We start from the raw sequence: 25401 nt of genomic DNA, 5'->3' as shown, positions 1-25401 counted from the left end.
TTCCGGACCATTTACCAATGATATACAACGGTAGCAACGAACGCCGCCTACAAATCACCGATAAATCACGTTCCAGTCGGATTCGCGATGGTACGTAATTACTCACGGTTTACGCTTTTCGCGATGCGATCGAATTGAAAGGCCTAAGGTGTCCTCTACGCCCTATGCCCTACGTGACACGATTTTCAGGTAATCGGAGAACAAATGGACAATGCTGTTCGCAACGCACGCCAACATATACATACAAAGAACATACAGAGAGAGAGAGAGGGAGAGAGGGAGGAAACCAAAGAGATTGTAGCTTTTTTCTTTGTTCACCCAGCGACTAAAGTCACTGCAGGTTGGAAAAAAAAGTTTTGCATAATGCATAACCACAGTAGCGCGCGGCTACGCGGATATAGGTGCGAGACCGGCTAAATCAATGACCCGCGTTATAGTTGATCGAGCGTGTTTCGCCATCGTGGGATCTACGCCGTTTCTCCTCCTTCGTTCGATCGTAACAAAGACACTTTTATCTATGCACCCACCAGCCATATCCTCGTTGTCCATAACCTGATCTCTCTCTTTGCATAAATACGTGTATGCATCGACTAGGACAGATCGATCGTGTGCTTGGAGAAAGTACAGGGGAGAAGTTGATTTTAAACACGTAATTGTGATCGTGATTCACGGGGAAAATCGTGGTTTAAAAGTGCAGGTTACAGCGCACATTGAATTCTTTTCAAACGAGGATTCTGATAATTTCATGCGAACCGTGTATGATCTGAGCCGAAGTTTCTAGCCGATGTAATCGCTATTCACGGTGAAAATTGTGGCTTGAAGGTGGAAGTTGAAGTGCTGGTTATTCGCGTATTCTTTTTCGAGGAGAGTTCGGATAATTCGTTTCGGGTTGTATCGTCCGAGGGTCTGAAGTTAGAGAGAACATCTTCATACGACGAAATTGATTACAATGGGAAACTTGATTAGATTAGAGATATTTTGTGAAGCATTCTGAAATTTGACATCTTTTCCTTTAGTATTGTTTTTTAGATTCCGTTTCATAGCGATGGGCCAATCCTTTGAAAATAAAACAGAATGTCTAGCGACCAGTTGTATTCGAAAGCCGAATACGAAATCTTTAGGAAACTATAAGGAAACTAAAGAAACTTTAGGAAACTATAAAAATCTATTAACAGATATATTAAACGTTTCTAATTGTATCGAACGTTGCATCGTTCCTGCGGTCTCCTTAATATTAGGTCGTCCGAAAAGTTTCTTTCGTTTTATAAGGAAATATCGGATACACAACGTTTCCCGTTTTATATTGTTTTATCGAATTACGTACGATCCGTTTTGTTTTATCAAGATAAAGATCACAACGTCCGTCAGATTAGGTTTCATGTTCGTATAAAGATGCGTTATTGTAAAAGACGTGTCTGTAAAAGAAAGATACTTTTCGGACAACCTAATACATTACAAACGACAAACGAATCCCAGAAACAATTGTTATCGGCGTCACCACCAAACGCTATGTCAGCAAGTACCTCGCTCTACCGACACGAAGTTACACAACGAACGATTGCTCACGGTTACTCAGAGTCTCATAATCGAAGCTAAGCATCGACAGATCGATCGGCCGCCGAGTCGATGCATCGGTCTTTAATTCGCCGGAAGATAATTAGAAAGTTTGATTAGAAGAAAAGAATAAATTGGTTAAAATCTCAATTGGAAAACACAATTCACGACGTGTTGCGTAAGATAAAGGTCCGCGAGCGTTGCAGCACGACCCGACGTAATCTTGCGCAATTATGCTCTTGCTGCACACTATTCGCAAGAATTTAATCGGTGATAAGCGAGCGGTCGGTGTGCGTGAGTCTGTGTGTCGCGGCCAGGATCGAGAAACGCGGTATTTTCACGGATATCGTTAGGAAATTGTACGAGAGTTTTTCTGAACGAGCGAACCGCCGCGCCGCTATCGCGAAACAGATGTCCGCGCGACGCTTGCGTAACGACAGTACAATTACATACATATACGTTAATAACAACGAAATCTGAAATAACAACGAACAGCGAGGGAAAAGAAAAATGCGATAAATCTGCGACGCTCGAGAGCAAAATTACAATGTAGAGATAAATCATGCTGTGGTACGAGAGTTTGCGAGTAAGACACATAACAGATAAATAATATAAAAGTAGGTAAATGAAAGTTAGTTCGAAAAGATTAGATCGTCTTAAGCGAAAACATGGGTCGCCTTTGACAATTTTTTGGGGAGCAAGTTGTCAAGTAAATGGAAACTGTGTTCGAAATTATTTTATATTAGGTTGTCCGAAAAGTTTCTTTCGTTTCATAAGGTGATAATAGACGAACAACAATTTCTGTTTTATATTATTTTATTGAATTAAGTATGATCCATTTCGTTATATTTCTATTATTATCTTCGTGCATAATTCGATAAACTAATATAAAACAAAAAACATTGTGCGTCTATTATTTCCTTATAAAACGGAAGAACGTTTTTCGGACAACCTAATATATCTCGGTGAGTATAGAAGTATTTTTTCAACAAAATAACGGTGTTCGATTAACTTGTTTGGCGGCAAAAATAGCAGGGAGAACTGGTCGACACGTTTATCGAATCTCTTCGTGTACTTTTTTGATAATTTTATTAAAATTTCACCTTTGTGATATTGCATAATTAAATTCTAAAGAAAAAGAAGAAAGAAGGAGCTTTTCACCCTCCGAAATAGTTCTTAAATATAGTTCTATGCCTGTAACACGAGAAGATATGAGGAGTATGATGTAACGAGAAGAAAGGAATTATTCAAACTTTTCAAGAGCAAGAACAGAAGTTGGTCGTTTTTTGTCTCTAAGAGCGACTCTTTCTTTCTTTCTTTCTTTTCCTTCTTTTTTTCTTTTCCTCCAGTCAAAGGAGCTACTATTCACTGGAAACCTGCGCTCGTTAAAAATAACGATGCTATCTGCAGCGGCCGATCTCGCCTGAATGTTAATTCACTTTCTACGGTGGTAAACTGGTCAATCACGTTCCGATTGAAAAATGGTTTGACACGATTTACATTTTACGGTAAATTCGCTGGCAACGATCTACCGGATCGAGTTTAGCCAATACTCGGCGCACAGGCTTAGTCGCAGCCTTGAAAGCAGTCTCTTCCAGATTCTTGTTTTTTAGATCATATCACTTGGGATACGTAACGCAAGAGGTAAAGCAGGTTCATCGTGTATTTATGTCATCAGTTGTACGAGTGGTATGATTTAACTTGGGTCAGACGGATCTTGATCTTGGAAGTTGATAACAGCGTCGATATTGGCTTAAATAGCATGAATTAATTAAATATTATTGGAAACTTCGTTATCTCTTATCATTGTTATAGCCTCAATTACTTCGCACTTTTATTATTCTTTGTTTCAGAATTTTTATCTTCATTTGAGAATTACAAATTAACTTGCGTAATATTTTATTTTTCCTCTTCGCGATAAATTAATAAAAATACTTTATACTTTTCAGAATTATTTATTAATATTAATGAAAGTATATATTTTTATCGCGACGACAATTACAAATGATATCTACATCGTATTTTAGTATAATAACTATTATATACGTAAATTGTAACAAAAAGAAAATACATTGCAACATATGGGAAAAGAACGTGAAATAACGTAAACGATAAATAAGAAACAGTGTGAGAAAGAGGAGATAGAGATGGATGGAGTGGAAAGGAAGGATAGAAGAACTTTAGATATTGTGTATAATAAGCAAAAAGCAGAACCATGTATCTCGATAAGGGAATTGTTATCTTAAGTAAAAAGAAACTATTATATAAATGAAATAACCGAAGTTTCCCCAACAAATTAGAAGCATCGAGTGCGTATCTCTTTCCAGCAACGACAGATCGGTAGAGTCTTCACGCGTTTGTAGAAAATCTAGAGATGCAAAAACGTGCACGACGCATACAGTATGCAAAGTTACGCGAAGCGTACGAAATAAAGTATTCGTTGTAACATTTACAGGGTGAAATAAGTTTCTCTGCAAGTTTCATTTCTTCCAGTACCTTCGTAAAGATACGAATTTGCACAAATATCCGCAATCGCGTATTTTTCCACTTCGACTGCACTTCCTTAAACTCTGGTCACAGCAACCAACGAGCAAAAGAAGAAAGCCAGCAATTGCAAAAAACGAGCAATCGAACAATTAATAGAAGTAGCGAATTCTTGCGTGTCTCTAGCGTCTCAACTGTGTTAAGTATGAGCGTTTCTCCATGGAATCCCGACCAGTTCTCCATAAATATGCCGGCGACAAGAGATTCTTGCGTTCTCATGGCCGAACGATAGTGATCGCATGGAAGAAAGGAAAAACGTGGGGCAGCGCAGGAAGATGAAATGGATATCCCTCTTTTACGTTGAAAACCACGCGCGAACATTGCTGGAATTCTACCGAAACGTGGCGTAATGCAACGCAGGTTGCCGATTGCGGTCCCATTGCACGTGATTGTAACTAAAATTGGCAGTCGGACGTACGAAATGTCGATGGAGCGGTATGGAGCTTAGGGGAACGTGTTAGTTGCGTTTCGAGCGAAAATTAACTGGTCATTGGCGGGAAATGATGAAAACGGCCTGTGAATTTTCTAGTATGAGCATATGGTGATAATTTGATTGCTCGGGAAATTCATAGCGTTTTTAAAATTGGGAAATTTCAATAAGATTCGCGTATGACCGAAATATTGGGTCTCATCGTCGGTTGAAGTATGCAGCGTGAGTAGCTTCCATTTATGAGATAGAAATTATTTCGATTCTTGCTAATTACTTTATTTAATGATAAGAAACCTATCCATTAATGTAATAAATGTTTAAATCGAAATTATTTAGAGCACAGAAAGAACAGCATGAAGATTTCGCTTTTCAAAGTAAATAGACAGGAATGCTAAAATAGTCTTTGAAGGGGAAATTTCATCCTGAATTACTCTTCCTTTTATAAATAATTCGATATTGCCAGGGTCTACATGCAAAACATCAAAGAGATGTTTCCACTCTTGCGAATCTACGTTTCGCTTCATCAAAGAAATTTCAATTTCTCCTTGAAATTCTTTGAGAAATTCGTAGAAAAATTGAATACAAAATGTTCTGATTAAAGAAAGGCAGAACGGATCGAGTTATTTTCCAAAAGTTGATTTGCACCTAAGGATCCTTTGTTACCAGATAGAAACCGCTACTGTGCCTAAAGATACACAAGTCCGTACTTGTATAGCAACTGCAAACACGATGTTCGATCGTTGTCTAACATCTTGCCTCTATTCGTGCTTGTAATCGAAACCCAACATTGATTGGCACGATACCGTGCGTACAAAGGATAAACGTTAGAGTACGGTGTTGTCTTTTAAGTGTCACTCGGTGCATTGCTTGTAACACAATATGAATTGTGTACCTGAATCGATATGAACATTCTTGAAAATCGTATAAAGCGTGTTCAGCTTTGCACATCAGCATGATACAAAGGAACGAAAGAAAACGTGAATCTATTAAATATTCGTAGGTGATCCACTACTGTGACCATTCCTACGATGGATTCAAAGCGAATCATTACACATTTCCTGACGGAAGTGTTTCGATTAGAATTTTATGAACATGGATTTTTCTAAAAATAGAAATCTGTCAAGTGACTAAGCACGAGCACCCATTGTTCTTAGTCATACAGACACAACTTTAAGAAAAAACAAATTACTTATTAGATCGTGGATTTTTATACATTTGCATTTTATACAACGCACGTAAATGTAGAAAAATAAGAATAAAATAGTAACAATTAAAGTATAAATACAATACGCAAATAATTTATCAAGGATGAACTATATTTTGCGACGGTTAAAAAACTAGACACACCTTTGATCGAGTTTCGTTTATTATTAAATATCATTGTTTAATTTCGTTATCGAATATCTGTGAAAATATTTATAATTCGCATGAATATTCTACGAACCAAGTATTACAACCCACGTCCTGAAAATCTCATCTTTCACGGATACGAATTTTAATGGAATCTAATCGAGCGTCTTACGTTAGCCAGAGGAAGCGATTGAAAGAGAAATAGTACTAGCAATCACCATAAGCTGACCTTTGTATCCGTCTGACAGGGAATGGAAATGTTTAATGCCAGCCGTACAACCAATTCAGACAATTAAGTCGGCGTCGTTTAATACAATCACGAGTCCGACTAATTAAAACTTTCAGTTATTCAATACGATAATCGTGAACAGTGGAAGGAAGTTAATGCCACAGGAAACGGTTTCGGTAGATTATGCGAGTAAAAACATTTTCATGCCGGTTCAACGGATGATAAAACGACGTAAACGTTTGAGTTTAATTCCCGGTTTCCCCGACAGATATATTTATTCTGTGGTGTTGTGTGAGTCGTAATAACTATCCATCTTAACCATATTCCGGACTAATATACTTTTTTACCGTGTTGATGTCGAAGGAGCAATCACCCAGGAAGCAAGAGTATAACAGAGAGTAACAAGAGCATAATCGAATCTCAAGAAAATTGTCTTTGCGAATTCTTTACAAAAAATGAAGTGGATTTTTGCTTGCTAAGTGACACAATTTGTGTTTCATTCATCTTCGTTATTGAAAAGTATCGCGAGAATCACTTGCACTCGATGATCTTCATATATATCGGTTTGGTAACTAAGTAATTGCGATTGTCAATACCACCAAATGACAAAATTCGCAACCACTTAGTTGACAGCCTAATATTTAGAGATTTTACGGTTCTTTTTCAAACATCTTACACTTTCACGAATATTGTCTGATTTTTGGTTAAAAAGAAATTTTTAGGATCATAGACTGCGGATGTTAATACAATTTTATACTTTTATGAATACACCTAAAGAGACGTAATTTAAATAGAAATTTGTTTCATCTACGTTCTAATGTCACGATAAGTACTCTATTTTGGATGATTTATATATTCTTGTATATTATGTGTATTTTGTAGACTTTTAGAAATTCTTAGATCTTCCCAAAATGCATAAATATCTGCAGTCCATACACGACGCACGATTGTTCCGCAACTGTATTCAGCGACTGTCCTGAAGAAATGTAATTATTATGAATATACTGCGGCGAGGAATTGTATTTAAATATTATAAATACGAATATTCCTAGAAAGACTGTAATAAACCTGTCCTCTTCACGATTACTGGATATATCTACTAAAATACAAGACCCGAAGAGTAGACAGGTTAAATACCTTCAAGTAGAATGTATTGGCCGATGAAATTCTTTGGTCATTGAAAGGTTAAACAGGAATGTTTGATCGAGTCGCGGTGAAAAAGCAGAGGAATAAGAATAGACGAACCTGGAGAAGCGGGAAAACGAAGCTGAAGTGGGCGACAGTGGAAGATATCGATTTACCTGTCGTGGCTGCGAGCTGTTGCACACCTGTTGCTAATACAGTTGCAACTTTCGCTGGTCACTGCGCACGCGAACATGCTCACCTATGGTCCTTCGTCGTGATAAATTAAACGGCTGGGTTACCGAACGATCGTATGCGTTTCTGAGTCATTCTCGATTCATCGATCATCGTTTTTTTTTACGATTGGCCCTGATTGTCGACGCTTACTTGGAATCGATAGTTTTATGGAAATTCTAAAAGAAAAAGTCGTAGAGGGTGTACTTGCTGAGGTTTAATTTGCTCGGATCTACACGACAGAAAAACGACGACGAAAAGACACATCGTAAATATCTAACGGTGTTTGTAAAAATTACGTAGCTTCAATAGGTTCTTCATCTTTTTGGAGCTATCAAATGATCAATATTTTTTTATGACAAGTATAAGGTTTATGTTTGGACCGTAGAGTAAACCGTAGATATTTCTAAGTAACTAAAGCAAGACTTGTTGACAGACAAACGATGAAGTTAAATGTTACGAAGATTTCACCGAAAATATAATTTCTTATCGAAAGTTGTAAATAAGGTTGCGGTTCAACCGCGTTAGAAGATAAAGTTTGTTGTGCTAGAATTTTCGATGCCGCAATTCCTTGGAAAAATTTTCCTGTATAGACAAAACAGAATCTCTCTTTATTAGCGCGAACATCGTTTGATAACGTCATTTCTTTTTTTTTTTTTTTTTGTTTTTTCTTTTGTTTTCCAAGGAACAAATAGCTAGATAATTTGCAGTTATTTCCAACCAATTTTCAATCCAATTATTATTGCGGTTTGAATAAGCAAAAAGAATAGGAAGCCAGCTGCATGAGCTTGCAGCCAACGTTAAAATAATCTGCGGTACAAGTACGTAGGAAGAAAACGTATCAAATAGAATGTAGTAGACTAATAAAATCTAACACGAACAGAATCTAGTGGAATGTTTTAAAATGACCAGCCATCTAAAAATATTAATTATCACACTCGGAAGTAATGTATGAGAAATATGACGAAAAATAAGAATTTTGCCTTTGAAAAAATAAAAATCACTTGAAGCAGTGTCATAGTTGCTACAAGTTTTCAATGCCTGTGCTAATGAAATTTCAAATTTACATTATAAGTGTCCATGTAGGTACTACTTTATCATTGGCCACAGTACATACGATAGACTGTCTCGTATCGTCTCGATTTACACGTCATAATCTTGGAGCGCCGTGAATCTTGAAGAGCCTCCAACCGGTACGTCGGCCCGTGACCAAAAATGCACGTCAGGGACCGCACGATCGTAACACGACGTCGCTTAAATTTTCTCGCCGCGATTTTTTCCTACGGGAAGGTGTCACGTGTTATGAGTCGTCACGAGTGAATTCTATTTACCTCTGTTTCGGCGCATGCACGATCTCGCTGGTAACCAATACGATTCGACACGGCTATCGTGCCAAAATTACGACGAGGCTCGCACGAAGAACGATGATCAGAGGCTGAGGACTTTTATGCAACTTTACATTCTTATACGCGTAATTGCAAAGCGATGGAGCCTGAATAGAAATTTCTTTCGTTCAGCAAACATCGCGACAGCTGTGCTTGAATATCCGAAGCTTAAAGCTCGATGTGTAAAACATGAATTTCGATATGCTTGATTAAAGTTTGAAATTTGCAATATTACACCGGAAGAGTGGCATTTTTGTTGAAAATTAATTAATACGTAGCGATACGTTCGAATATTTGCAACCGTACGAATCTTTCTATTAAAATTCAATTTTCAATCTACAGAATCTCCCGGAGATAAAATTTTGATTATTATTAATGACCGTTCCGATCGTTCGTTCCGATTTCTGGAAATATCTGTCGGTTGTAAATCGATCGAGTTCCGTGCCGCGAGCTCGCGGAGAAGAAAGAAAGGAAAAGGACAGGAGGAAGAAAAAAAAAAATGTTAACGAAACCGGTAGCGGCATGAAGGGAGAAAAAATCGATTTTCCTGTCACTTGCGACCTTCCACACTTCGAAACTGGTGAAAACCGACCTCTCGAGTTTTACATTGAGGCATTACGCAGGGTGTGGTAGGTAACGCACAAGGTTGACTACATTCACGCTGGCGCCATTATCTACTCGCTCGAACGAATTGTTAAAGGAACGAGTCTTAAAATTGTCCCCGTTTCGCTATCGAAAGGCGAATTCGATCGGCTGAACACCGACCAACCGCCTCGTCGAGGCGGTTTCCCGAAGGTTTCTCAACGATCTGACCTCCGTTCCATCGACAATCGGTTCTTTTCAACGATACAGCTGCCAACGGCCTTAAATATTCTTTTGGCTATTCTTTGATAGAAAAAGCGTCAGACAAGGTAAAGAAGATGGAGTCTTCTTCCTTTTCTTCGATGATTTAGCGCTTTTCTCAGCGATTCGAAGAAAAGAGATAGATTATCGTGCTGCTGCACATAAGTCAATTTTAAAAGAGATTTCATACAGTTGCGAGATATAGAGCGAGAAGGCGGAGATCTTCGTACTCGAACAAACGTCAATTAGATTTATTAGCGTAAGAAAGCTGTACATCGAAGAGCTTGCCTGAGACAATTTCTTCGCTTCTACATAGATAGGTACCAACTCGTAAGAGGACAAAAGCGAGCAAAGAACAAGAAACCACGAAATTGGAAACATCTTACGTACAACTTGAAAGCTTTAGCCTTAAGAAGGATTTCAGTCTTGCGTCATTTTTACCTTCCTCTTGATCTTTACCTTCACGGAGTAACCATTTAAAAAAGAAGACAATAAACAGCCGTCGCTAAAAATAATAAGAAAGAGGAGGGCTCCTATCCAAACCTTCGCTCCTGCACAATGCCCAAAAAAGAGAAGAAAAAAAAACATACAGAGAACCGAGGAAGAATAAACTAACAAATTAAAAACTCCTTCCATGTGATCTGAAACCTCCACCAGCTTGAAAAAACATCGTCTCTCAATTAGTGTCAACCAACTCTTTACCTTCATGGAATAATCAAGCAAGAAGGAAGATAATAAACAGTGGGAAGGAAAAGGAACCGAGATAAAAAGAAAGAAAAAGAAAAGAGGAATTGCAAAAAGGCGAAGCCCAGAGAAGTCGTTAACGTGAACGAAAGGAACGTTTAGCATTGGTAACCAGAAAAGAATGCGGCCCGCTGTTTCGCAATGTCGCGAGAGGGACAAAGCAGCTGGTGCTTGTAGCCTTGTCGTATCGGTCGGTGCATAGTGATCGATAAAGGACCGTTAAATAATTAAACGGCGCATCTCGTGGGATTTATCGTAGACCAACACCTGGTAGGCGATAGCGCGGCCATTCGTATGCAATCGTATGGTTCGATCGATTCCACTTCGCGGCACGCCCTCAGCACATCGGGACAAGGCTTTTCAACCAAGCTCGAGCCGATTCATTCTCAACCTAATTCGTGCGCCATACGTGCACCACCGGTTTATCTATCGTCTTGTAACTGTATCGCCTAACCGGAAGCATCGAGAAATGGAAATATTATCGCGTTGCCTGACTACTCTGTACAGGTTGCTTCGAAGGAGTCACCAGTCATGTCATTGGATATCGTACGAACGATCTCGAGCGATCGATCCATTTGGAATACAGCGTTCCAAAGCTAATCTAAGAAAAGAAGAAAGCGCAGAAAAATCGAAGAAGATTTTAGTCTCATCGGTACGACGATCTATAGCGACATCAATTTTATCAGTTCTTATAATCCGAAGCGAATCAAGGCCAATCGAAATGACCTAGACATATTAACGTACTGAACGTAAAAATAGCAAGTAACTTGAAGCAACCAACCTATTTGAAACACATTCTGCCCTATTATTCGTCATTTCTTCCCCTCGTTATTTCAAAGCTAATTTAAAAGTTTATCGCAGAAAGATTCACATGACCAAACTTCGATCTCATCGGTCTCACAGTTCTGCATCGATCTTGTTCAGTCTCTATGATCTCGAACGAACAAAGGTCAATGAGAAAGAACAATTTAAGGAAATACTATGATCCATCGAACACAAAAGTGTCGCCAGTGACGTCTCTGGTTACCGAACAAACGACCTTGAGCAATCACTCGACCCGCGAACGTGTTCTAACCCGTTTTCCCTTGAAGTATGATCTGGCATGGTCTAAGAGTCTATTAAAGAACGATTCGCATCCGTAAACCTTGACCTCGCCACTGTGACAATTTGTGTCGACTCCGATATCTCTTCCAGTTTCTACAATCCCGTGCGGATCAAGGCCGATGAAAGAGTCTCGTAAAGCAAAGAGAGCCGCCTGGCAGAAGTCGATTCCACGGCTCGGGCCATAAATCGTCGTCGGATCTCGTCGCATAATTTACCATTGGTACATTTTAATCGAAGAAAATTGACGGTCGTAAACGTCCGCCCGTGCCTGGGAATGTCTAAATTGCACTTTTAACAGGCACCGTAACCGTCTTATCGCGCGGATCGATCCGGACTCTCGATTTACGAGTTGCTATTAATTAACGGTCGATCCACGAGCCGATCGCGCGATTTATCAAGAAAAACGATCTTCCGAAAACATCGGTTCCCGACTTTCTATCTTGCTCAACGCGGTTTCTTCGTATTCTTCCCACGTAATTGGTGCTGTTTTCAGTTGATTCAGAGGCAGACGCTGGCATGGTGCCGCTACGAAAATTCCTCAAGGTGTTCGACCAACTCGCTCCATTTTCTTAACGTTTTCGTACCTGGCCGTTAAAAATACGCGAACGTTTTTCACAAAATTAAACATCTCGCTACGATACTCCAGAAACTGAAGTCTATCTTTGGTACGTGAACTGTGACGGTGTTCGTTGATTACGTGTATTTGTCAGCTATAAAGCGAAACGTCAAGCTCTACGTGTATTTCGACAAAGAATTAAGAAGACCATCGCTGTTCGTTGATATGGACGATGAATTGGATAGAAACATCGATCGGTCGTCTTCGTAACTCGAACATAAATATCCCGAAAATATCATATACCGTACGAAATTGCACAGCACATTGCACAGCGAGATCGCCGATAAAGGGACGTGTCAGACGAGAAGAGATCCGATCTCGTAACAATACGTATTCTTATCTGCGTATTTATTTCTGTCACAGAAATTTAATTTTGACCATCAATGTATTAAAATATTTAGATACATATCATAGTTTGATAAACCTACGTAATATCGAAGTAGACAGAAAAAGGCAAGCCAGCCAATGGCCAGCGGATTGCTCATGGATGATGCGATCTTGATATAATGTCAAGGGCGAGGTACACGCGGTGCGGCATACACCGAGCACGCGTGTACGAGTCGCAAACCGGGTATTTTCGGCCGCAAATCGAACGTTCGACGTGTACGAATACGGTTTCGGTGTACGCGAAGATCGTCTATGACGAAATGCTGCGCTGATTCGCGTTGGCGCCAGTTTACGTATTACGAATGACAGTAGAACTTGGTTCGTCAAACCCGGTGGAAGATCTTTTCTCACGTAGAAAGTGAAATTGATGGAATTCGAGTGTTGCGATGCAACGAAGGAAAAATACGCGAACAGACGAAACCTAAATTTCTCGTGAAAAATTCTTCTTACATCGTTAACATTGTACAGCATAAATGAGCTGAAAGTTTGCGCCAACTCGCATTTCCGTCCTACACAGTGAACGTACTTGATTATCACTGTAAAGAAGCACAAGTCCGAGCTATCTTCGTGTATCGTATGCAATGACCTTTTTTTAAGCATACGCGCTTCCAAGAAACTACATCACGTTATCCATACGTACGTTACACGTGTTAACCGTACATGAAATAATAAACAGGTATAAACAGGTATCGCCGATAATCATTATCGATACGTTGACTAACAATGTTTCAAACGCCTCATAACTATCTTGTATAATGTTTCATCAACATAGACAAGCTATAAACGTACCTCCTAATCGACTACTCATTCGCTTACCCATCCAACAGTCGCTCTTGGAAAATTTCTATTCGATTTACAGTTTCAAAGAAATATTAAAGTGTTGGCTCAAATTTTAGTAAACAGTTGTTTGTATGAAAAAATGAATTTAAACGAAACGATTATTTTCTAAATTCTCCTATTTTCATTTTTCTAAATCGAAGATCTAACGATAAGAAAAATGTACAGAATGTGCATAACACAGAAACATGGAAACTCTGTAATAGTAGAAGATGCAAAGTGAATTTCATTACTTTAGATGATAAAACGATAAATTTGCATGAAAATCAAGTCGATCTAATTCAGTGGAAATCATTCACGAGGATCTGAAGGCTTCGATATGATCGCTCCTAATGATCGTAATCGGTTGGAACGATTGGAATCGGGTATCAAGGGGATAATACGGTGGCATATGTCTGAATCAGTTGGCCCATTCAGTGGCAATGACCGGCGGACCTTGCAGCCAACCGACGAGCCAGAAATTGACAATAAACGCCCATTCACGTAATAACAATGCCGCAATGACAGCCGTGCGTGTGATATGTAAATGTCATGTCCACTGACGACAATGACTGACACTGAAACTACCGACGATTCATCGAAACCGGGTTCGAATTAATCGATGGATACATAAATCATTAACAAGACCAGTTATTCCATAAAAACAAGAATAATTAATTAGTTAGATGTTCTGTTTCTCTTTCAAATGAATTTAATTATCGTTGTTATATCGTTTACGATTCTTGAATTATTTCAGAACCGAATTTTCCGAACTGTGGGAATAATTTCTTACTCGTTTTTGTTTCTCAATTAATTTTCATAAATCTTTCCTCCCATTTAATTACGATTATAACATTCTTCGCGTAACTTGATTCTCTTGGAATCAAATTTTCCTGATTATGGGAAATATTTCTATTTTAACTGTTAAACATTTTCCTAAGAAATTTGAACATTGTCATTTTCCTAAGAAATAATGTCCATTTTTCTAAGAAATAACAAGTCTGATGTCGTTTCTTTCAATGACGAGTTTCCGGCATAAACAAAGTGTTTTGTGAAAATTAATGACTGTATTTTCGATTTTGATAAATTCATTCGGTTTTTCTTTAAACCATCGATGTCATGATCCTTTTGTTTAACTGTGTTATCGATGTAATATATATTACTTTGACGTGGTTGTCTTATCAGGCTAGATAAATGGTTAGTCCAGATAATTTTATGCGACACTAAATTATCGCTACTTGTCCGTGATATTCTCTTTGCTATTTCTCATTTACTTAAGATTGTTTTTCAGATTGAACTTTACGTATAAATTAGACAACTTTATAATTGTAAAGATATGTTGCGCGTACAGTTGTTTATAAAGTGCTAGACCAGATATGCAATTTAAAGTGACAAGGAAACATCGTTTCATGTTCGAAGCATCCAATTCCGTATTGTCGTTGCTTGTTTGTTTTCTGGTAAAAATTGAACAATTTTTGAATTTCGCAAAAACGTGTCGAAAACTTGTTTCGTGTTTTTCAGATTGATACGAACTTTCCTTCCGCTGTAACCAGCTTGCGTGTTGGAACAAATTGTCCAATTTTACGATTAATTGATCTTAAAGAATGCAATAAAGTATCGTTTAAAGCGATCGATTAGATAATCTGGTACGATACAAACACATCGTTTCACGTTTGAAGTATAGAATTTTTCTTTCGCGATTTCTTAACAGTTTCGGATAAAAAATGAGAAATTAAAAAGTTCTGCAATTACACGAAGTGAGCAGTATCGTAGAATTTCAATATTTGATCTTGAAATTTAACGTGTTTCACTGTTGTGAAAGTACATATAATAAGTAAATAACGATATAAATTGTCAATTTTCAATGATTAACGCGTAATATGTTACGCCGATTACTTCAATTTAAAAAGACAACAAAGGTGTCAAACAATTTGTGCATCTGTAATTCGCAAAACACGTGTGTGACCTTTAATTGTTCCGATAATTTAACAAATAGATATAATACAACGAATTTTACGTTTGAAAAGAGGAACAACGAATAAATTAAGAACCCTATCAATTATATCATAATTTAACACATGTCATAATGCTATAAATTATATTATAATATCGGAGTAATTTTGTCGAGTTGAATCGATAGTGGAAATGTAGATAAGATCTATAGTGGTAATGCAATGCTAATATTATCGATGTTGGTGGTAGTTTAATCAGAACACCAAAGATGAATGGATATTACGCTATTGTATTACTAACGTTACAGTCAGCTTCATTATGTATCTGAGAACCTAATGACGCGATAGAACCACTATACTATACTACCATTTTTTTTTTGGTAAAAATAATGTTATTTTATATTGGAACGCGATGATATTAAGAAGCACTCGATTTTACACGGCGATGAAGGGTTAATATTTTGCAATTTTCAGCAGATAAACTTATTACTCCGAAACTTATATTACGCACATTTCCATTGAAAATACATCAATAGAATGGTAAAAGTTACGCCACTTCTTCTTTTAAACAGAAACTTCTATAATTATGAAATTAAAAATTAATAAGGGTAAATCAATTTCATCCAGCTCGATCTTATCCCTTACAAATGTGAAGTATAATATAATTTATTTCTAACAAAATAAAAATTTCGATCATCCCTGGAACAATCCCTTGAAATTTAATTACTTTGTCAAAACACCTTTATTTCTAACAAAACGAAAAACATAGAAAATCTCTACACGAATGAATTGTATCTAAGCTAAATCCTGAAAATCGCTACTCTAAGAAAATGTCTACTTTTACCAAAATAAATAAATAATAGATCTCTAATTGTAGAAATTATTATTCAAAAAATTGATACGTAATCGAAACGATAAATTAACGCCAACCTTGCCAGCCTCGGTCAAACGACCGCTTTGAAAATTTCATTAAAAATTGTGCGTTGCGTTCATCGTTATTTCTTTTGTTCATCCAACTTCATGTGAATTCTTATATTACCTGATTAATCGATTTCTCAATTTTTGTTAATATAAAAATTTACATAAAATTAGACGAACAAAGGAAGCAACAATAAACGTACAATATTAAACTAAATTTTAAAACCGGTCTCTCGACCTGGCCTGGCAAGCCCAACGCTAATTCATTTTCTCAATTCGAAAGCTTCAAACAAATAGAAAGAAAAAGAGGCGAAATAGCGATTATACATCAAAAGTTTAATATCCACCATAATTTCATGGTAGTACAACTACTACAAGCATGGGCTGCCAAGAGCAGTCTACCAGTTTCTCTAGTTTCCTCTTCAACGCACCTCAATCCCATTCAGCCTTCAATCCTGCACCCTGCCGCGACAATCAGACGCCCTGAGCAACTCCAGCTACGATAGAGCAACCGATCTAGGTCAATCGGTTGCCAGGCAACAATTTCCTCGTCTCGTCGTACGCGTTGTCTGAAAATCGACGACGTAACGTCGCTCCTCGCTGAACCGGGAAGTATACAGCTCCCGTGGGTATTTTCCCTGCACGGTTGTTGCCTCAATTTTCAATCGATTACGCGGTCGAAGAAGCGATCGAACTGTAACCGCACCGTGATTCGGCTCGTGTGCAAACGAACGCCGGCCAATTTCCACGAATTCACCGCGGTATCGAACGAAGGTAATGGGGAAATTGGTCGGACGCTGTGAAGAACTGGAAGCGGCCAGAGACGAAGGGACTCTATTACCCGTCGAGTTACAGCGATCATCGAAGTTTCTGACCGAGTGGAAGCTTTCCACCTGGGTTCAATGTTTCGTTGTTTCGAGGTTTTACGGTGGAACAGCGTGATCTCCAAGCTAGGACCGTGCTTTCGTTAGAATTTTAGATGGGTAAGAAATAAATGTTACCTTTCATGTATAATTTATTTTCAATTTGTTAATAATTCGATGTATTGAATGTAAATATTCCTAGCTTTTATTCTTCACAGTAATTAATAGATTAACCAATTTCTTTTTACATTTTGTATGTTTAGTTGCACGTACACGTTGGTATCTTTGGACTTTGAATCTTTTCGATGGGCACGTTCCTGGCGACTAGGATTTATTATGCACCGTTATAGTAAGTTTCTCTGTAAATGAACAGCTTGTTTCACGATTCAAGTAAACGTTTTAGACGTTTGAAAAATAGGATGAATATTACTTCGTCGATGTTACAGGCTAGCATATTTTAGTGAAGTATTAAAAGAAATGTTTTGCCTTAGAAAATGAAACGATAGAACTTTGTTGGTAACCAAGGTCCCTTTCCTATTTATCCGTGGAATTTTCATAAGATAAATTCGACATTGCGGTATTGTATTTGCGAAACGGAGTCAAATTGCGGCAAGGAAGAGAATGACAGTGGTTTTGCAGGTACGCGTTTGACGATGCACCTGCGACAAATTTTCGATTCCCATGGGCCAAACAATTTGTAGACAAAGCGAATTTACTTGGTGATTTATAAAGACGTAAAATTGTTAAGATCGTTGTACGGGAAGCATAGTCCGTAATACGGTTTCCTCAAACTTGTCTACTTTTCGAAGAAACGTATATACGGACGAGCATTAATCCGTGTCTTTTATGCTCCAATTTGCCTGAATTCAATTGTATTCAATGAAAACTCGCAGCGGTGCGATTACCATCGCGACGTTACGTTATTTCGCTACCAACCAGTTTGTTGATAAAAAGATAGTAGTCTCTATATGAAGGGAATTCTGGGCGAATTATCTTTAAGATTCATGCAGATAAACTGCTTTTAAATAATTATACCAGCGCGCTGCACGATTGTTTTATCTGCGAAACTCCTCTGCTTTCGTATAATTATGATTTCAATGAAAACACAAACTTAGATTATTTCGTAACAACACGCAGAAATTAGAAATTCCCTCTGATTGTTGCGTTCTTCATACTATTTTCGTTTCATTGTTGAAATAAATAACACGAGACCTTGACGCAACAAAAAAAAAACGTTCCCCGTAATTCATTCTTATCTCGATCGATCGCTATTTTCAATAAACAAGTAAAACAAAGTACAAACGACGTACTACCGTCCATTATATCGTTACCATCCATTAGTATTGCATAATTATTCGGACAACTTAATTCCAAATTTACACTTCGATGCTTCCACTTGTATAATTAATGGAAAGTTCTCGGCTTACCTAACGTTCATCCAACTACGAGCAATCTTCGTAAACTATTTCAGTTGCTGTTTACATTTTGCCAAACACGTTGTTCGAACTTCGTTGATCGAGTTGGTCGCTGTTCCAAGCAAAATGTCACGAATCAAATCTGATCGAATCGAATGAGATCAACGCAAAGCGAAACTCGTCGCGTGCGAAAGAACGCGGGTTAAGCTTTGACGAGGCAAACCGATGCCAATGTAAATGCAAATCCAAGCTTCGACGTATCACGATAGTTAAAGTTAATGAAACGAGGAACAACGGTGAAATAATTGAAATTGTTCCGTACAGAAATAACACGAGCTCTGCGTGCACATGTGATTTCTGTCTACGGATCAATGTCACACGACGAACAATCAATGAGAATTGGTTGGTCGATGGAGACATCGCAGATACCCGGCGCCCGTATTATACGCGCTTCGTGTGGCTGGCTGGTACAATCGTGTTCGTGTGCGTGCACCCCGGGCACACACGTAAACAGGTCGTATTCGTGATAACCAGCATGTCATTAGTCTGTCACGGACGACGAGACGCGACGCGCGGCGTCTCTCCGATTTCATTTGGCGTCAATGATCGGGATCAATTTGCGCTGACTTTGCCCAGAGGGTGGCACAAACCCACCAGACACTGGCAGACTTCGATCGATTTCGCGCGATTTATGATCGAGACGTTGTTGAATCGCGCGGTTGACATAGAAAGGGATTTTGTTCTTATTTCATTCGCAGGAAGTGGATCTACCCGATGTCGTAATCTGTCGGTGAGAGGATACAGTTGGATTAGCGTCCTGCCTGCGCTCGGATTTGCAGTGTGTTATACACGTACTTGGAGATTAGCAACTGCAGATTTCAGTTTTAGTGACCTGTTTCAACAAAGTGCGATGGCTTAAGGAATTTAAGTTTATTGCCATAAACACCGACTATTATCTTAAACTGCGGAATGTTTGATCGTAAATCAAGGAACGTAAATCAAGAAATATATATATTAACGTTATTCGATTTCTCTCGGACTTGAATAATGGATGAAATGCAGGGTGGGTGGTAACTGGTGGTGCAAGCGGAAAGGGGCTGATTCTACGCGAAAAAAGAAGTCGAAAATATAGAATAAAAACTTTTCGTTTGAGCCTTTGTTTTCGAGAAAATCGACTTTGAATTTTCGCTCGGTACGCGTGCACTTCGTCGCGTCTCGTTATAACGGATCTCACTGTAGATCGTTGTCTCGATGGAAAAATTAAAAAAAAAATTTTTATTCTACATTTTCGTCTTCTTTTTTCGCGTAGAATCACCCCCTTTCCGCTTGTACCACCAGTTACCAACCACCCTGTATATCGTATGCATCTACCCTATGTCGAAAGCGCTTTCAAGGTCGATCTGAAACATTAGGTCGTCCGAAAAGTTTCTTCCGTTTTATATTATGTTGAGGTTATTCGATGTGTAAACAGAGGAAACTCGTGAATAAAGTGTAAGGCAGAAAATATATTTAAATAGAAGTGTAATTATAAGTAAGAATACAATTTGAGTTGGTCCAGATCCGCACGCTAGTGTCACGTAAAATAACAAAATAAAAAAAAAAAGAAATTTGAGGTGAAAAATAAAAAAAAGAAAACTTTATTGTTTTTCTAACAACAATCCACTTTACAATCCACTTCCGAACTCTAGGCGTGACTTTCTAAGACCGACACTCTTATGATTTGACTTTCTTTTGCCATCCTTTAACATTCCCACCGTCCATGCATTTGCTAGGCGTCCGCGACCGTTGCCACGTGCTCTTTCTTCTATAACCTTCGGTGGAAGGACCGTTGGGATGTTGATAGTTCATTAGGCACTTCAGCGATATACATTGTGGCCGGAGTGCCGTCACATCTTTATCTCCATCGTCAGTTCATCGGATTTGAAGTATGCCGGTCGTGACGCTAGCTGTGTTACTCAATAACTGAAAACCCCGAAGTCAACGTCGCCTGTCTACTATTTATGGTCTGACTTCGTCGCAGTCTTTTGTCTGTCGATGGCTTCAGTGCTTGAGAAAACTAAAAAGACCAGATGTAGAGTTTTCTTAGAAGTGGTAACCACCAACATATCATTTTATCAAATTACGTACGATCCATTTTGTTCTATCAAAATAAAAATCATAAGGTTGGACAGATTAGATTTCATGTTTGTATAAAGATGCATCGTTGTGAAAAACGGATCTGTAAAAGAAAGACACTTTTCGGACAACCTAATAATAGCAATCGCGAAAGGAAAATACGTTAAACACTCTCTGAAATTAGTATGCACTGCGAAACTTTCGATCTCGTCGGTCGTATGTTAATATTTGTATTTCACGTATAAGAGTACTTTTACTGTGTAACTTTTCTCTGCTAGCTACTTTCGCGCGACTCCCTGTGTCATGTTCAATCGAAACCATAAGATCAACTGTGTAAGAAAAGAAAGAGTAAAAGAGAAAGAGATAGGAAGAGCGTATGGGAGGCAAATTATGTATCGACCTTTACGCGCATGCATGCGAGTATTTTTTTTTTCCTATGTAACGTTCAATTTTATTTGTCATCGACTCGATAACTCGATTCGATCAAGCTGACCTACGTGAAGGAATGCGATAAGCGATTCTTCGGACAGTGGATAATTCCTATAATATTACTGTTTAAGGTGCGATTATACAGAGTGACGCAGAAGAAAGGTAACGGTGTATAAACTTGGTGACGAAGACGACAGATTGATATGCATTTCTGGGAAATTTGAAAAAAGGAAAATGTCGAAAGTGCGTTTAATGTACAAAATATAAAAAAAAAACATTTAAACAGTGAAGTATATACTTGTCCTAAAATTTAACGGCAGTAAATTAATTAAAATTATTTTAATAAAGATACGAAATGCCATAAAAATGCGTGGCCTATTCAGGACGAACGCGTGCGATCCTTCGTAGAGATTAGACCGAGCATCAAAGAATACTCAACAGTTACGTGCATATTTCCAATTTAGTCTTGACTCAGGCTTGTGACAACGATATCTGTTGAAAAAATTATAGTCGAACAGGCATTTTTGCAGCATTCGTTCGATTTCCAATTCGGCGAAAAATTGTCTGGAAAGCAAATCGATTAATTTTACTAAATAAAGGAAGGAACGAGTATTCGCTCGCTTGGTCCAGAGTAGTCTAAACGAATCCTTTTTACCATACAATTGGCAAATTTTTGGTTGGTAGCGGTACGTAGTAGTCGAAAACGCGCGAAAACAGACGCGTGACCACAGTCGGCTAAATCGCAAACAAGGACATCGTGGCCAACAATACGCTGAATGTCGGCTTCGACACGGATGCTCGCCGATTAACCTTAGGGTTTTTGAAAGAAACTCGCGATTACCAGCCGTATCACCGGTATGTAACGTGTTACATACACCACGGTACCCGCACGTCACCATTCCTTTGTCTTTTTTCATCTTTATTTCCTCTCCATTTTGCTTGTCCCTACTATTATACAAATGTGTTATCTGGAACGACCTCTTATCGGATAAAAAATAACCGAGCGTTGCTTAAATCGTGCCAGTGGAGATTTCCAGTGGAGATTACAGTTTGCTAGTGAAATTTCACCACGTTCCTTAGTCCTTTTTTTCTGAAGGTTTGCAGATTTTCAAGACGACAATGGTGCGTTTAATCGTGACGACCGCGTTCTTTTTTTTAATGTACGTTGTTACTCAGATACAGTGTCGTTGAATCATGAAACGACATTGAAAGAATTAAAAAGATAGAATCCAAAAAGAGATTTGTCTTGTCATTGAAATATCGCGAAGAGTACTTTCGACATTCTGAATGTTTCTGTATATGCGTTCTACGTATCGTTGAATACAATTTTAGTATAAACGCCAAAATATCAATATTTGTATGTAACGTAAACAGTTGTAGCCAACGAACAATTCTAAATGAAAGACAAAAATTTCGTTGGGAATTTCCCTTCTACCGATCAATTTGCGAGTTCTCTCGCAAAGGAGAAAGGTTCTACCATGTGGATGTTTGCAATTTCCTCTAAGTTTGTAGATAGAGCGTTGTACACATGCATATGTATATTTGGTGATGGAAAGGGACGGAATATTTCGTTATCGTACACCGATTCCGCTTGAAATTGGAATCTCCTCTAATCTTGGCACGTCTTCGACTATGTAATCATATCTGTCAGACCATTTCGCAATAGTTTGTCCCTAACAACCTACGCTTTTATTTTTATTCGATTCTTCACGATTCGCGTAAATAAGTCGTTAGGAAAATTTTTACGTTCTCACGATCGATAAAGATATTTACCGAGATACAGCAGCTACTTGATGACTGCATTCTGCCATAAATTGCATGCATTGATAAAGCTCGCCATGTTCTTTACTTCTCATTCCGGAGCTAATACTGAAATTTTAATTTCTGCGAAATGATTTTAATAGCAAAGCGATAAGATGTCGCACTTTCTACTTATAGTAAAACCAATTTGCGGTACTACAGTTGGCGATTTCCAAAAAAGTCTTCCTTTGCTTGAATCTTGCCGCGTTTTTCAACAGCCAATGCAACTTCCAGTCTTAAACTTTCCAGCTTCCTCTCCACCGCAACCGTAAAATCGAAAAATCGAGTAATAAGATGTTTCGTTAAGGAGTCAGGAATATTCAAAGGACACCAACCAGCGATAGACCTTCGTTCCATTCAGATCGTTCAAAGGACATTCACGCGATTCTTATCGCGAACACCTGTCGATAACTTTGTGACCCACGAGCGCGATACGCGAAAGGATAAGTTCGATCGATGTTACGTCGATGTAAAGACACGCAGGTCGACTGCGTAGCTATGTAAGTTGTTGCCTTTTCTAATCAATTTCATACTTGTCGTTGATAACAGATGAAAATAGGCACTTTTGCAAGAGGAAATTAGAAATTCAATTGCATGGAAAACTTATGCAAGACGAACGAGTTTACGGAAACATGTCGGATGGCATGACGAATCGATTCTGGAAGACATCGTCTCCAGATTGACAACTATACTACGTACGTACCTTTCGAAGTTAAGTACCGTTCAAAATACGGAAGGATAGTCTATGCAATGTATATTTGTTGGCAGAAACACGATTATCTTTATCGAACCACGGATAAATATTTTATGCTATTTCAGTACGCTCTATGCTATTTTAGTCCTTTGGCGCGTAAACAAGGAAACGATTGTATTTTCGCGACAATTACTATGCTCGAATACGTCGATTTCGAGCTTCTCGGAGTATCGTTGTTATCTATTTTTACTATACCAAGTAAAATACTTGCTCCGAAACTTTCCAAACAGGAAGAAAAGCTAAAGCTTTTGAAATACGATTAAAAAGTCCCGAATTTTTTCAACAACTTATTCCGTAGTTTTTTTTTACGTATTTTTCTATATGTTTAAATTTTTAGATTTCTAACAAACATTTGGAGAATGTTAATATTAGAATCTCTGTTACCCTGACAATTGTATGTACCGGATAAAACCAATGAAAATACGTGAATTTGTGCGAGATAAAAATAAAAATTGATGGCCACCAATAAGCGCGACTCTATGGGAAAAATCGGAGGAAAAAGAGAGCCGGAGCGGCGCGCAATTGGGTCGTACAGTCACACGTTCTTGTCAAGGCGACCGGGAGTAAAGAGCGTTCGCAATCCTGGATGAAGAAAGGCTGTTAAACAAGACTTTTTATTTTTTCGCCAGTCTATGTTTGATTTGGTTCTAGCCAAGCTAAGCCAACCAGGTTAGTCAAAAGATCATGTTCCACGGTACGAACATCGGTGTTCGGGAATATTGAGAATAAAAATTAATTTACTACTTAAACTGTACGCAACGATCCTTTTGATGGAATTACCAGCTTCGTAAATATCTATAATTAGCCATTTCATTATAGGTAATGAGGAAAACTCGTCGGTTGTTACGTTTTGATACAATCTGGATAAGATGATAAGCAGATTATTATCATTATCTTTAGCATAATTTCTTGGTATATTATGTTCGTAATTTTAGTACCTGTATTAACATTATTCCGCGAATGTAAATTAATTGTTTAAATAGGGAATATCGTATTGAAATAAAAATGGAAGATGAGGGAACCTTATGCAAATGCGTGGTATTTAAAACGCTACGCTTGAATCTCGATTATCTGATAAATATTCACGTAATATCGAATACGTTTATTTAAAGCTGTCGATTGTCGGATTGCGATGGCAGATAAAAGGAAATATCGTATCGAAACAAAAGCATGTTTTAAAGTTAAGTAATATATTTAATTAATTAATATCGCAGATTTTTATAAACATTCTTATCTTTTCATCAGTTCGTAATTTCTAAAGAGATAACAATAACCTTGCTGTTTCGTGTTTTTCACGAATTTACTCGGCAGAAAGGTTAATGAAGACTATGAAAAATCAAAATTGCAAATTACCTTCGAGAACGTATGAATACGTGCGTGAAAGAGTGAAAAGGATTTGCATATTCGATAAAAATGGCTCGTGCCTGAACGTTCGTCGAGCATCGATGATTAATTTCGACGAGTATGATAATAAAATCACGAAATTGAAGCATGATGTAACGTGACGTAAATCTGGTTAAATCAAATTGAACGAAATACTACATTGAAATGTTGAATGAGCGAAAATGTATTTTCTTGGCTGTGACAGGTGCAATGTGTCTAATCTTCGACGTACAAGTGGATCTTTGAAGCTCAAAGGTTATTGCACCACTCTAGCAACAAGTGTCAGTCAACGGATAAGAGAAGGAAGAGAAAGAGGAGAAATAAAGTTTCTCTTTCGCAGCCTTCTCCCTTATCACTGACACAGCTCCTACCATCTATCTCTCCTATCTAACCAATCAGATCTGACACGATATT

At 38.1% G+C, this 25401-nt stretch overlaps 1 protein-coding gene and 1 long non-coding RNA gene across 2 annotated transcripts in view; one reads left to right on the top strand and one right to left on the bottom strand.

The window, feature by feature from the left end:
* LOC117164823 (terminal nucleotidyltransferase 5C) overlaps positions 1-25401 on the bottom strand; it is a 169945-nt gene that overhangs the window by 108717 nt on the left and 35827 nt on the right. The window lies entirely within an intron of this gene.
* LOC117164825 (uncharacterized) overlaps positions 12790-25401 on the top strand; it is a 68115-nt gene continuing 55503 nt past the window's right edge. Inside the window, exons 1-2 of the long non-coding RNA XR_013059018.1 lie at positions 12790-17211; positions 17355-17440. This is a non-coding gene — a long non-coding RNA (uncharacterized LOC117164825). The remainder of the gene's footprint in view (positions 17212-17354; positions 17441-25401) is intronic.

This window comes from Bombus vancouverensis, chromosome 8, assembly GCF_051014615.1.
Source record: "Bombus vancouverensis nearcticus chromosome 8, iyBomVanc1_principal, whole genome shotgun sequence".
In the NCBI taxonomy this organism is placed as follows: Eukaryota; Metazoa; Arthropoda; class Insecta; order Hymenoptera; family Apidae; genus Bombus; species Bombus vancouverensis.
This window is presented reverse-complemented; position numbering and strand designations above follow the sequence as displayed.